This window comes from Sapajus apella, unplaced genomic scaffold (assembly GCF_009761245.1).
Source record: "Sapajus apella isolate SASKATOON/1434 unplaced genomic scaffold, GSC_monkey_1.0 scaffold29, whole genome shotgun sequence".
NCBI lineage: Eukaryota > Metazoa > Chordata > Mammalia > Primates > Cebidae > Sapajus > Sapajus apella.
This window is the reverse complement of record NW_022436969.1, coordinates 9,311,382-9,326,419: the sequence shown is the minus strand read 5'-3', so window position 1 is coordinate 9,326,419 and position 15,038 is coordinate 9,311,382. Positions and strand designations below refer to the sequence as shown.

The window sequence follows — 15,038 nt, the reverse complement described above, 5'->3', positions numbered from 1 at the left end:
TGTGTGTGTGTGTGTGTGTGTGTGTGTGTGTGTGTGTGTGTGTGTGTTGGGGGAAGGGAGACAGAGAAGTCCACTTAGACTGAGCAGCAAGAAATAAGCCTTTTTCTCCAATAATCTATAGCCCTCCTTCACATCCTGTCAAGTGACTATAATTGCTCTGGTGTCCCTGACAATGGAGAGATGAGGGATGGCACAACTGACTGTAATACAGGACTTGGCACGTCATAAATATTTGGCAAATGTTAAGAGTTACTATCATAATCACTATCATTATTATTATGATTGAGCAGAAGCAAAAGCACTAAACAGAGTGAGGCTTAAAGAACCTTCATGTGTTTGGGAAAAGTTTCAGGAGGCAGGAGCTCTGCGGATTGCCCTTAAAGGGCAAGTCAGGTTTGGGTGGTGGGAGATGAAGGGGCACCAGCTTTGCAAAGAGCTGGAGATAGAAACAGGCAGGGCAGTGACAGAAGAGTCTGGCTGACCTGGGATTTGGTTCAAGGGTTGTAGCTGAGCCTGGCATCACATCCTCTTCATCCTAGACTCCCAACTTGTGTCTAGCACAGTATGTGGGAAGTAAATGCTGAGTAAATGTCAAGGTGAAGTGAATTGAGATAAATCGGCTGAACCTCTGCACACAGCCTGAGACAGCCCCCACTGCCTCCCTCACTCCTCTCCCATCACTGCTGTAGGGCTGGCCTCCTTCCCTCTTCTCTGCCTGCTTGTTTTGGATTCATCTGTTCCTTGCCACAAACAATACTTTTTTTTTTTCAAGGCTTTATTTTATTTTTACGTGGCACATAATAATTGTATATATTTCTAGGGTACGATGTGATGTTTCAATAGACCTTTACATTATGTAATGATCAAATCAGGGTAATTAGCAAATCCATTATCTTCAACATTTATCATTTCTTTGTGATAAGAACATTCAGAATCCCCTTTTCTAGCTATTTTGAAAAGTACAGTACATTTTTGTTAACTGTAGTCACCCTACTGTGCAATACGATACTAGAACTTACTTCTCTTATCTAGCTATAACTTTGTACTAGCCTGTCTCCATCTCCCACTCCCCCCACCTTCCCCAGCCTCTGGTGACCACTTTTCTGTTCACTTCTATGAGACCAACGTTTTAGATTCCACAGCTGAGTGAGATCATGCAGTATTGGTCGTTCTGTGTCTGGCTTATTTCACTGAACATAATATCTTCGGGCTCATCCGTGTTGTCTCAAATGACAGGATTTTATTCTTTCTTACGGCTAAATAGTATTCCATGTGCTTATATACCACATTTTCTTTATTCTTTCATCCATCCAGTAATGAATACTTGGGTTGATTACATATCTCTGCTATTGTGAATAGTGCCACAGTAAATATGGGAGTGTAGACATCTCTTCCACATACTAATTAAATTTCCTTTGGATGTGTATCCAGTAATGGGATTGCTGAATCATATGATAGTTCTATTGTTAATTTTTTGAGGAACCTCCATACAGTTTTCCATAATGGCTGTACTAATTTGCATTCCCACCAACAGTGTGCAGGGGTTCCCTTTTCTTCATATCCTTGCCAGCACTTGCTATTTTTTGTCAATAGTCATTCTAACTGGGATGAGACAGTATTTTATTGAGGTCTCTGTTTGCATTTCTCTGGTGATCAATGGTGAACATTTTTTCATATACCTCCTTGCCATTTGTATGCTTCTTTTGAAAAATGTCTCTGCAGATCTTTTCCCTGTTTTTAAAATGGATTATTTATTCTTTTGCTTTTGAGTTGTTTTTGTTCCTTGTATATTTTGGTTATTGACTCCTTGTCAGATGTCTGGTTTGCAAATATTTTCTCTCATTCTGTAGGTTTCTGTTCACTCTGTTGATTGTTTTCTTTGCTGTCAGGAGGCCTCTTATTTTGATATAATCTCATCTGTCTAATTTTGCTTTTGTTGCCTGTGCTTTTGAGGTCTTATCCAAAAAAATCCTTGCCTAGACCAATGTCATGTAGTGATTCCTCTATGTTTTCTTCTAGTAGTTTTACAGTTTTGGGTCTTACATTTAAGTTTTTAATATATTTTAAGTTTTTTTTTTGTATGGCGGAAGATAAGGTTCTAGTTTAATTCTTCTGCATGTGGATTTTCATTTTCCCCAGCACCATTGATTGAAGAGGTTGTCCTTTCTCCAATGTGTGTTCTTGGCCCCTTTGTCAAAAATCAGTTGTCTGTAGATGTGTGGATTTATTTTGAGGCCCTCTATTCTTTTCCAGTGGTCTATGTGTCTGTTTGTATGCCAGGACCATGTTGTTTTGGTTATTATAGCTTTGTAGCATATTTTGAAGTCAGGTAGTGTGATGCCTTCAGCTTTGTTCTTTTTTGCTCAAAATTGCTCTGTATATTCAGTGTCTTTAGTGGTTCTATACAAATTTTAGAATTGTTTTTTCTATTTCTGTGAAGAATGTCATTGGTATTTTGACAGGGATTTCATTGAATCTATTAATTGCTTTGGGTAGCAGACATTTTTATTTTAATTTTGTTTTTATAGATTTAAAACAAGTGCAGTTTTGTTACATGAATATATTGTATAATAGTGAAGTCTGGCTTTTAGCGTAATCGTCACCTGAATATTGTACATTGTGTCAATTAGGTCATGTCTCATCCCTAACCCCCTCCCACCTTTCTGAGTCTCCAGTGTTCATTGTTTTCTCATTCTATGTCTATGTGTAGTCATTTTTTAGTTCCTACTTATAAGTGAGAAGATGTAGTTTTTGACCTTCTGTTTCTGAGTCATTTCACTTAAGATAATGGCCTCAGCTCTATCTATGTTGCTGCAAAAGACGTGATTTCATTCTTTTTTACAGCTGAGTAGTATTCCATGGTATATATATGACATTTTATTTAATCATCTGTTGTTCCATACTTAGGTTGATTCTATATCTTTACTATCACAAATAATCATATGGGTGCAGGTGCCTTTTTCATTTAATGATTTCTGTTCCTTTGGGTAGATACTCAGTAGAGGGACTGCTGGATTGAGTGGTGGTTCTATTTTTATTCCTTTGAGAAATCTCCATACTGTTTTCCCTAGAGGTTTACTAATTTACATTTCCACCAACAATGTGTAAGCATTCCCTTTTCACAGCATCCTCACCAACACCTGTTATTTTTCAACTCTTTAACAAGAGCCATTCTGACTGGCATAAGATGGTATCTCATGTGGTTTTAAAGAGATTGTGGTAAGAGGTATAAACATGCACATAGCTCTCTCTGTGTGTGACAGCCAGTGTTCTAAGCATTTTATATGAATTAATTAGTTTAATCTTCTAGGAAATAAGCATGCTGATTATCCTCATCTTACAGAGAAGGAAACTGAGGCACAGAGCTTAAGTAATCTGCTTAAGGTCACCATGTAAATTAGGGACTGAGTTTGACTAAAACTCAGGCAGTCTGGCTTCAGTGCCTGTGCTCTTAACCATTTACTTACTGCTTTTAAAAAGTAACTGAACATTGCTCCAATTGCATCCGAGCCTCACTCACCACCTCTTTGATGTGTGTAATTCTGACCTTCAGATCAAACAAATAAACATCAAAATTTCTAGCCTCAAGGAGTTCTAAGATGTGCTGACTCTCCCTCCTGCCCTTTTTCTATCTCTTTCCTCCTCCCTCTGTCATCTTTCAGCTTTCTTAGAATTTTTAATTCTTCTTACTCTTAATCATCATGGAATAGCACCAAGTTCAGGCATCCAACTATGCCCTTTTGAAATTCCCGTAGAGAGCATCAAGCAGCTCCAGGCCTGACCATTATGAAGCTATTTTTACTGACAAAGGCTCTGTGAGAATCAGCCCCACATTCAGTGTTCTAATCATCCTATCCAGGACATAAAACCCTAAGGGGAGCTTTGCCACACTTGGAACTCATCTGCTTTCCCGTCCATCGGTCAGAATCTTGCAGGAGCTTAGGGTGAATAAGTGCCGTCTTCCAATCTTCACAAAATGGAGAGACTTACTGGCCAGCTTTATCCAGTTCAAGCCGATCACGCAGTTGTGGAGAGATCTGAGTGGTTCCTTGAAAAATGGAAACAGGAAGCAGTTACAGATGAAATTTTGGACTTCCAAATGCAAGTTAATATATCAAGCAGATGTACGGAATGTGACCATGAACCGGTGTTCCTCTAAATACACTTAAGAGCAGGCCAAATTTGAACTTCCTGCATTCCCTTGTAAGCATCCTTCCAAATCTGGCCTCTCGGTGACGTTTTTAGGATTTGGGGACATTGTGTTAAGAGTAGAGACCAAAAAAACACGATAGAGAAAAATGACATTAAGCAGCTACAAGATGGTCCAGGGAAAGGGATGTGTCATTCCAGTGTTGAAACATCCTCTGATAAGTGCATGAAGCTTACTGAACAGTCAATAAGAATAGGAAATGGTTTGCAGAAGACTCATTCACGTGATAACAATTGAATATTCTGATCCAGTGTCTTGGGGGATCTGTAGTAAAGATGAGAATAGGAATTTATAACAGCTTGAAGTTGTGGCCCTAGATTTATGTCAATGCCTTATTAGCTGAAGAGATGGACCATCGGCAGGCTCATTCAGGCTAAGCAAGAAACAGTTTGAGGGATCTTCTAAATCCTTGGGATAAAAGTTATATGAAACAGTATTCAGGCAACTTCCTCAATTCTGGGAAGTCAGTAAGTTTTGTATTTCTGCCAGTTCTAGAAATAAACACAATACCTTGCATCTCACTTTAAGACTGTGATCTCACTTTGCCCTTCACAACAACCCTGTGAGGTAGGTAGCCCATAATATCCTTAATGTTTATTTTAGAGATGAGAGTTAGCCATGGGGAGTTTGAGGAGCTCTGTTCAGGCTTCAGAGTTGTTTATTTAGAGAGCTGGGCCTGGAACCCAGGCCTTCCCGCCGCCTGGTTCACGCATCTCCAACATGTACAACATTCGCCAACACGCACGCACGTTCTGTTCAAGTTTATCAGGACAGGTCATGTGAAATGTGTCTGATAATGATGGGGATCTTGGTAATATCTGAATATTGGGGGTAAGCAAAGATAGTGAGTAGCACCCTCACACCTGGAAATGATATTCTGCTGGCTCCCAGAAGCTCTCATGGTGAGGATAAAGGTTGAACTGTGAGCACTTGGCCCATGGGAGTCCTTGAACAAGTCAGGAGGGGAGTTCAGGTCCGTTCACTCCCGTGGCATGTTCATTTCATTTGTCCCCATAGCTGTCTCTAAGTGAGGATAAGGTCGGTGATTCATGAGTTGCTAAAGACTGTGGAGGAAACTACTCTTATGTAAACACCACTGATGTTGAATAGCTGTAGAAAACCAATTATTCAAAGTTGACTTTTATTGTACGTTGAAACCAAATTTGCTGTCATTCGCACATCTCTATTCTTTCCCTTTCTTTGAGTTCCTTCCTTCCTTCCTTCTTTCCTTCCTTCCTTCCCCCCTTCCCTCCTTTCCTTTTTGCAAATACCTAAGTATCAGTAGCTTCTGAGGTAATGTCTTGCTCACATCAGATCAAAAATGAATATTTCTGATCAGCAGGTATCTCTCCTCCAAGCAGCAACAGGGCACAGGCTTTCCATGCTTGGGCTGTGTAGCATCCAGGCTCCCCATCAATGTGAGGGAGGCCTCCTGGGCCACGGTGCTCACCTCCACCAAGCCAGCAGAAGTGCACGAGCCCGCAGCATTGCACATGGGGAAGCTACTGTTGCCTTCTCTGGGAACGGCATGTATTTGTGCAGTCTTCATATTTACAACCTTTAGTATAATTTGTGTTTTGTTAGTTGAATAACTGTAACAGGCTTAACTATTCTTTTTTTAAATTTTAATTTTCTCCCCTCCCACCCCCCACCCCCATGACAGTGGTCAAGTTTGGTGCTCCTTCTAGAGCCTTTCCAATTATTTTCAGCATTTTTTGTTGATAGAAATGTGTATAATTTTAAATTCTTTTGGAAGACTAGCTGGCAGCCTTTATTAAAATTTAACATTTATATGCTCTTTGACCAAGAAGTCTCCTTTTTAAATTTTTTTGTTTCCAGAGATCGGATAGTTGGAAAACACATTGAGAAATTGTTCATAGTAGCAAACAGAAAAACAAAATCCCAGAGCAAAATAATAAAAGCCTGGTGACAAAGTGGTTGTCCAGTAATAGAATATTATGTATCCATTAATGAGAATGAAATGAGGTTATACCAGTTGCATTGAAGGGATTTCCATAAAGTATTGGTGAGACAAAATGTAAGCAGTTGTGCAGAATGGATAGTTTTTAAAATTCCATTTCTGTAAAATAGAAAAGACAAAAATGAACAAAACCAAAAGTATAAAATATAGATGGCCCAAATGAAAGCACAGATATATTCACATTCTAGTCACAAATTTTATTTTTTTCAAGTAACTGGAATAGTGATATTCGAATGACACTTATCTGTTTCTTTGGAGCAGAAATTATTACCCACCTCCAATACCTCATGATAACAAGCATTTTAAATATGTGGTCCAAAGACATTCCTTTAGAATACAAAGGTTAGGCCAGACATGGTGGTTCTTGCCTGTAATCCCAGCACTTTGGAGGTCAAGGTGGTTGGATTCCTTGAGCCCAGACGTTCAAGACCTGTCTGGACAACATGGCAATACATACATTTCTCTTTCTTTCTCTCTTTCTTTCTTTCTTTCTTTCTTTCTCTTTCTTTCTTTCTTTCTTTCTTTCTTTCTTTCTTTCTTTCTTTCTTTCTTTCTTTCTTTCTTTCTTTCTTTCTTTCTTTCTTTCTTTCTTTTCTTTCTTTCCCTTCTTTCTTTCTTTCTTTCTTTCTTTCCTTCCTTCCTTCCTTCCTTCCTTCCTTCCCTCTCTCTCTCTCTTTCTTTCTTTCTTCTTTTGCTAGAAACACCATCTCTACCAAAAAATACAAAAAAATAGCTTTGTGTGGTGGCACATACCTGTAGTCCCAGTTACTCAGGAAGCTGAGGTGAGAGGATTGCTTGAGCCTGGGAGGCAGAGCCAAGATCTCACCACTGCACTCCAGCTTGGGCAACACAGAGAAGCCTTGTAGGAAAAAAAAAAAGAAATAAAACAGAGAAAAGCAAAACCAAAAACAAGGGTTAAAGGAGACATTTACTTTGAATGTACACAAGTAATGCTATTCTTAATTAGTAAGTGATTTTGCTTTAAAAGCAGTAGTACTGCTTTAAAAGCATTATGATATTTGTGCCTAGGGGAAAATAAAATGTTGAGTTAAAGAGTGTGTCTCTCCTCAAGTCATAAGGATGATGACTAACTTTCCTAGTTTCTGTCTTCCAGATCTATGGCTGATTGCTTTACATAGATTATCGTATTTGTCACAATTCTAAGTGGTATTATTATTTGCTCCATTTTGCAGGAAAACCCAGGGAGATTAATATTTATTTAAGGTTATACAGCTTGTGAGTGGTAAAGTCAGATTTAGACAGAGTGGCTGAAACCAAAGCCTGTGAGCTCAATCACCTTCCTAAATGGCCTTTTAGTGTCTTTCTATGAAACGAACAATTTTCCATACATGAAATTAGTGCTTCCTTGAAATATCATGGATAGAGTTAATTTTCTTGATTTAAATATTAATTCATAACTGATTTATTTGTTAAAATCAGATACATGTTCCTAAGGACTAAATGTTGGTCAAATGACATTATAAAATTATATGTGTGTGTGTGTGTATCCATACAGAATATAATGTGTATATATAGAACATTATATATTATTAGATATATTGTAAATAGTATTACCTTTGATATACACACGCATGTGTATATAGAGAGTGAAGTGGTGTGAGTGGGATGGAGAAGCTTTGTATTTTATTCTGTGTCTGGGCAGTGGTTTCACTTTTCTCTTGTTTGGGTTCTAGATGGCAGGAGGGAAGATGAGCTCTGTGCTACTCATCCTATGGGTTTTTGTATTGCTTTCAGAATTTCAGGTACTTTGGTTAAGTCAGTACCCTAAGAAAGACTGTAAGTGGTAGATGCAGCTACAAGATGAAGGAACCTGAACGATCCATGAACAGAAGGAGTTTGAGGTAATTACATTTAAAACATTAAATAATGTTTCTATTTTGCATGTCGATTATTGCCAATTCAATGTAATTTACCTCATAATGATATTTGCACTTTCAGTAAAACCCAAGTTGTAAGTAGAGTTGGAAATATACTAAAAGTAATAGAATGAGATTATCTATGTTGAAAAGTAGAATTTCTGTTCCAGATTTTTAAAAATCAGCTTTATATACACAGAGGATTCATGGGATGATTGTGAGAACTCTATTTTACTAGGAATGGTAAAAATATATTAGACACATATTAAAATGTTTCTGCATTATAATCTCTTAACCTAAAATAAAATGTTTCAGTATATAAACCACTATCTATTCAAAATTAAATGTATTCAGGAGTAGAAAGAAAAAGTATTCAGATGAGACAGAAAAAAACTTTAAAAACTAACAAAACCCACAAAAACATCAATCACTTATGCTCCAGTGTTTAAAAACTGCAGACTTCTTGTAAGGCAAAACTCAAACATCTTCCTTATTGATACTCTGAAGAGAGGATTAGATTTGCATTTCCACAAAGTGCAAGCTCACGGGAGGAGGCAGGCAGCTTGGCTGCACTCAGGGCATGTCACTACACTGCTATTTTCATCTTCTTTTAGAGATTCCTCTAATTTTAGGAAATATAGCCACAGGGCGGGCATCAGGAATTCTCTCTATGAATTGATGGAGATCTGCTGATGAATCTTTCTTAATTGCCCAAAGACAAAATAGTAACTGTCTTTGCTGTAGCATCACAGGGATGGGAAAAGTTTTTATTTCCCATGCCAACTCTGACACATTGGTAATTGATTCTTAGGTTGAGAAGGATTTTGAGGCCAGCTTCAATTTTGAGTTCAGTCAAAGTGTTCTGGGATGAGTATATCATGCTGAACTTTGGAGTTTACCATATTTGATAGACTGGCCTTATGTGGTGATTTTCCCTATTGCAAACACATAAAAATGTTAAATGTAAAGAGTGTCAAGAAAATGCTTTAAAGTGTATACTGAAGCAAGCAAGGGAAAGTTGTGGGTTTCACAAACAAAAAGAAAACGGAAGCTTAGGAGGGAGAGCTGCAGTTGATGCTGAGGTGTGCTGTGGGCTTAGGTCTTAGGAGCTGCGGGCTGGGAGTTGAATGCTTAATCCTGACAAGGCATGGCTTGAGGGCTAGGACTCAGACCTTCAATTTAAGACACCCAAAGGGCTACCAGTCTTTGAAAAGAAACTATGCAAATATCTTTGGGTCAGACCAAAAGCTCTGGGTTTAATAGAAGCAAGGATAAAAGTTTATCTGAAGGGACGCTTCCACACCTCCTACTGAAAAACACCTTTTGCTGCAGATGAGCTAAAATAAATTACAAATTACGTGAGGGACAATCCCACTGTGGTGCAAAGTCAGCAGCTGCAGTAGATGGGAACACGGTAACCAAGACTGTGAGAAAACAGATCTATCCGAAAGAGACACAAAATAGAAATGCTGAACATGAGTAGAAATAAATTGCAGAAATGATAAGCAAATGACCTTCTAAGAAAAGAATAAGCAGATTTGAAAAAGAACAAAATAGAAATTGTGAAAAGGAAAGATATTGACATTTAGAATTCAGTAGATGGGTCAAAGAACAAACCTGTCATAGTCGAAGGCAGAATTATTGAACCAAAAGGTAGAGCTAAAGAAATCACCAGAATATAGTACAGAGAGATAAGGAAATGGACATTTGAGGGGAGACTTTGTGATATGTATGATAGACTAAGGGGATCTAATACAAATCCAATTAAGAGCTCTGAAGTGAAGATATTCGGAGAATTGGGAAAATGTAATAATGGAAGACTAGGAGGCTGATGATTTTCTAGAAATATAGAAAAATTTGAGTCCTCAGAATAAAGAAGCACCTCCAGCAATTGCAGTCTCTCTTTCTCTTTCTCTCAGTTTTTTTCTCTCAATTGTGTTATTACCATCAACAAGAAAAAATATTGCAACAACTTGTCATGGTAAAATAAAACAAGCGTCCCTTGCCTGTTACCCTAATCCACATACTGCTCCATTCCTCCGCTCCTTTTCACAACACTCATTCAGAGAGTTGCCTGAAGCCCCCATCTGTACTTTCTCTTCTCTTATTCTTTCTCAAAACCCCTCGAATCAGGATTTTATCCCGGTCACTTCACAGGGACAGTTTATTGAGGTTACTGATGTTGCTGACACGGCCAAATCCAGTGGCCCATTCTCCATCTTCATGATGTGCAACCGGCAGCATTGGACAGAGTTGCTTGCTTTCTCCTCGTGAAAATGTTTTCTTCCCTTGGCTTCTTGGGACCACTTTCTCTGGGTTCTCCTCATACTGCTCTGGTTGTTCCTTCCCAGTTTCCTTCTTGGTTCCTTTTCACCTTTGAGGACGTAGTCTCCTTCCATACTCTCTAAAGCAATCTCCTCCCAGTCCTGTGACTGTGAGTCCTAATGCTAACAACTCCCACATTGCTCTCTCCAGCTTGGACCTCTTCTCTGAAATTCAGATTCCCATATCCAGCCTCCTATATCACAGCTCCACTTTGACATCTGATAGATATCTCAAACTCACTGTCTTCAAAGAAAAACCCCTGACATTGCGTCTCTCCCTACCCCTAAACTGTTCTTAAAAATTGCCCATGTCATAAAAATGTTTTTTTTTTAATTCTTTCAGTTATTTGGTTCAAAGAATTTGATGTGATGCTTGTGTCTTATCTGTCTCATGCCCCACATCCAATTCAGCAAATGTCACCAGTTCTATCCTGAAAAGATACCCAGAATTTGACCATTACTCAACGCCTTCATCACTACTTCCATGGTCCAAGTCTCCATCATCTTTCCTCTGGACCACTGCGGTAGTCTACAGCTGGTCATTCTGCTCTCGTACTTGCATCCCTACACAATGAAATAACTGTTCTAAGCACAGCAGCCACAGTGAGCCTTTTAGACAAATGCCATACTCTATTATTTGAGACCGTTCAGAGGCTTCCCAGAGCCTTTCCAAAGTCCCTGTGATGGACTGGAGGATCTGTGTGCTTTACTCACCCCTCTGCTTGTCTGACCCGATCCACTTTCCCTCTCACTTCTCCTGTCCACACACATTGTCTCTGTGCTATTCCTTGACCACACCAGGCGTGCTTTGACCTCCAGGCTCTCGCTTGTACTGTATCCTCTGCTGCAGTGCTCTTTCCCCAGATACTTAGATAGTTGGTGTCCTCATTTTCTTCAGTTATCTGCTCCAATATCAGCTTATCAAAAAAAGCTTCCTGACCACCTTATACAGAGTACTCTCCCGGCATCCATTGCCCCCATACCCTAGTTTATTTTTTTCCATAGCTCTTATCACTATCAGACATAATGTATTTGCATGAGACTGTCAGTTAATTTCCATTTCCTCCCACCAGAATGTAAGCTGCATGAATACAGGGATTTTGTCTGATTTGCTCTCTGCTGATCCCTAGTGCCTGGATCTAGCAAGTAGTAGGGGCACAATAAGTATATATCAAGTGAATGAATAGGTTTCAAGCAGAATCCACAGTTGACCCTTAAATAACATGAGTTTGAACTGTGTGAGTCTACTTACGTGCAGATTTTTCTTAACAAAACTTATACCAAGTGAACCTGCCTTCACTTCCACCTCCTCCACCTCTTCCGCCTCTGCCACCACGACACAGCAAGACCAACCCCTCCTCTTTCTCCTTCTCTGCTACTTGACATGAAGATGATAAGGATGAAGACTTTTATGAGATCCACTTCCACTTAGTGAATAGTAAGTATATTTTCTCTTCCTTATGATTTTTATTAACTTTTTTCTCTATCTTATTTTATTATAAGAATACAGTAGTAATACATATAACATACAAAATATATGTTCAGCTGTATATGTTATTGGTGAGGCTTCTGGTCAGCAGTAGGTTATCAGTAGTTAAGTTTTTGGGGAGTCAAATGTCATATGCAGATTTTCAACTGCATGGGGTTGGAGAGCCAGTGCTCTAGCCCCCACGTTATTCAATGGCTTACTGTAAATACAGATCCACACCTAGCCACATCAGAATGAAAACTAAAGAACATACAGAGCTATATTTCGTGCATTTTTATTTATGTATGTTTTTATTCATCTATCATAGTTGTACATATTTTGGGAATATATGTGATATTTTGATATATGTATATAATATGCAGTGATCAAATCAGGGTGATTGGGATATCAATCACCTCAAATGTTTACCATCTGCCCACCTTGGCCCTCAAAGTGTTGGGATTATAGGCATGAGCCACCACACCTACCCCATCATTCTACTCTCTGCCTCCAAGAGATCCACTTTTTTAGTTCCCACAAATATGTGAGAACATGTAATATTTGTCTTTTAGTGCCTGGCTTATGAACATACTAACCTCCAGTTTCATACATGTTGCTGCAAATGACAAAATTTCATTTTTTATGACTGAGTAATATTCATATATATATATGTATTATTCCTATATATATATATGGGAATTCCTGTATATATAGGAATATTAGGAAAATATATATATACATATTTTCATATATATATAAGAATTCCTACATATATATGAATGTTTACATATACATTACATTTTCTTTTTTTTATTGCATTTTAGGTTTTGGGGTACATGTGAAGGACATGCAAGATTGTTGCATAGGTACACACGTGGCAGCGTGATTTGCTGCCTTCCTCCCCTTCACCTATATCTGGCATTTCTCTCCATGCTATCTCTCCCCAACTCTGCATCCCCCACTGTCCCTCCCCTATTTTCCCCCAGCAGACCCCAGTGTGTGATGCTCCCCTCCCTGGGTCCATGTGTTCTCATTGTTCAACACCCGCCTATGAGTAAGAACATGTGGTGTTTGATTTTCTATTCTTGTGTCAGTTTGCTGAGAATGATGGTTTCCTACAAAGGACATGAACTCATTGTTTTTGATGGCTGCATAGTATTTCATGGTGTATATGTGCCACATTTTCCTTGACCTCTCTATTATCGATGGGCATTTGGATTGGTTCCAGGTCTTTGCTATTGTAAACAGTGCTGCAATGAACATCGCATGCATGTGTCCTTATAGTAGAATGATTTATAATCCTTTGGATATATACCCAGTAATGGGATTGCTACGTCAAATGGAATTTCTATTTCTAGGTCCTTGAGGAATCGCCACACTGTCTTCCACAATGGTCGAACTAATTTACATTCCCACCAACAGTGTAAAAGTGTTCCTATTTCTCCACATCCTCTCCAGCATCCATTGTCTCCAGATTTTTCTAACTGGCATGAGATGGTATCTTAATGTAGTTTTGATTTTCATTTCTCTAATGACCAGTGATGATGAGCATTTTTTCATATGTTTGTTGGCCTCATGTATATCTTCTTTTGTAAAGTGTATGTTCATATCCTTCACCACTTTTGAATGGGCTTGTTTGTTTTTTTCTTATAAATCTGTTTTAGTTCTTTGTAAATTCTGGATATCAGCCCTTTGTCAGATGGGTAGACTGCAAAAAATTTTTCCCATTCTGTTGGTTGCCGATTCACTCTAAGGACTGTTTCTTTTGCCATGCAGAAGCTGTGGAGTTTGATTAGGTCCCATTTGTCTATTTTGGCTTTGTTGCCAATGCTTTTGGTGTTTTGGTCATGAAGTCCTTGCCTACGCCTATGTCCTAAATGGTTTTGCCTAGATTTTCTTTTAGGGTTTTATGGTGTTAGGTCTTATGTTTAAGTTTTAATCCATCTGGAGTTAATTTTAGTGTAAGGTGTCAGGAAGGGGTCCAGTTTCTGCTTTCTGCACATGGCTAGCCAGTTTTCCCAACACCATTTATTAAACAGGAATCCTTTCCCCATTGCTTGTTTTTGTCTGGTTTGTCAAAGATCAGATGGTTGTAGATATGTTGTGTTGCCTCCAAGACCTCTGTTCTGTTCCATTGGTCTATATCTCTGTTTTGGTACCAGTACCATGCTGTTTTGATTACTGTAGCCTTGTAGTATAGTTTGAAGTCCGGTAGTGTGATGTCTCCTGCTTTGTTCTTTTTGCTTAGAATTGACTTGGCTATGTGGGCTCTCTTTTGGTTCCATATGAAGTTTAAGGTGTTTTTTTCCAGTTCTGTGAAGAAGGTCATTGGTAGCCTGATGGGGATAGTGTTGAATCTGTAAATTACTTTGGGCAGTATGGCCATTTTCACAATATTGATTCTTCCTAACCGTGAACATGGAATGTTTCTCCATCTGTTTGTGTCCTCTCTTATTTCGTTGAGCAGTGGCTTGTAGTTCTCCTTGAAGAGGTCCTTTACGTTCTTGTTAGTTGTATTCCTAGGTATTTTATTCTCTTTGTAGCAATTGTGAATGGCAGTTCATTCTTGATTTGGCTCTCTTTAAGTCTGTTATTGGTGTATAGGAATGCTTGTGATTTTTGCACTTTGATTTTGTATCCTGAGACTTTGCTGAAGTTGTTTATCAGTTTCAGGAGATTTGGGGCTGAGATGATGGGGTCTTCTAGATATACAATCATGTCCTCTGCAAATAAAGACAATTTGACTTATCATATTTTCTTTATCCATTCATCACCTTGACTGTTGTTAATAGTGCTGCAATAAATGAGATAGTTCAGATATCTCTTAGATGTACTGATTTCTTTTCTTTTAGATATATACCTAGTAGTGGGATTGCTGGATCATATGGTAATTCTATTTTTAGTTTTTTTGAGGAAACACCATACGGTTTTTCATAATGGCTTTACTACTTTACATTTCTACCAGGGGTGTACAAATGTTCCCCTTTCTCTGCATCCTTGCCAGTATTTGTTATTTTTTAACTGCCATGGGATGATATCTCGTTGTGGTTTTGATTTGCATTTTCTTGATGGTTAGTGACGCTGAGCACTTTTTTCATGTATCTGTTGGCCATTTGTATGTCTTCTTTTGAGAAATTTTTATTCAGGTTCTTTTGTCTATTTTAAAATTGGATTTTTT

The 15,038-nt window shown here is 38.5% G+C and overlaps 1 long non-coding RNA gene across 1 annotated transcript in view; it reads left to right on the top strand.

Moving 5' to 3' along the window:
- Window positions 1-8,408, top strand: part of LOC116561439 — a 10,443-nt gene extending 2,035 nt beyond the window's left edge. The window contains exon 3 of the long non-coding RNA XR_004273429.1: window positions 7,947-8,408. This is a non-coding gene — a long non-coding RNA (uncharacterized LOC116561439). The remainder of the gene's footprint in view (window positions 1-7,946) is intronic.
- The last annotated feature ends 6,630 nt before the right edge of the window (window positions 8,409-15,038 follow it).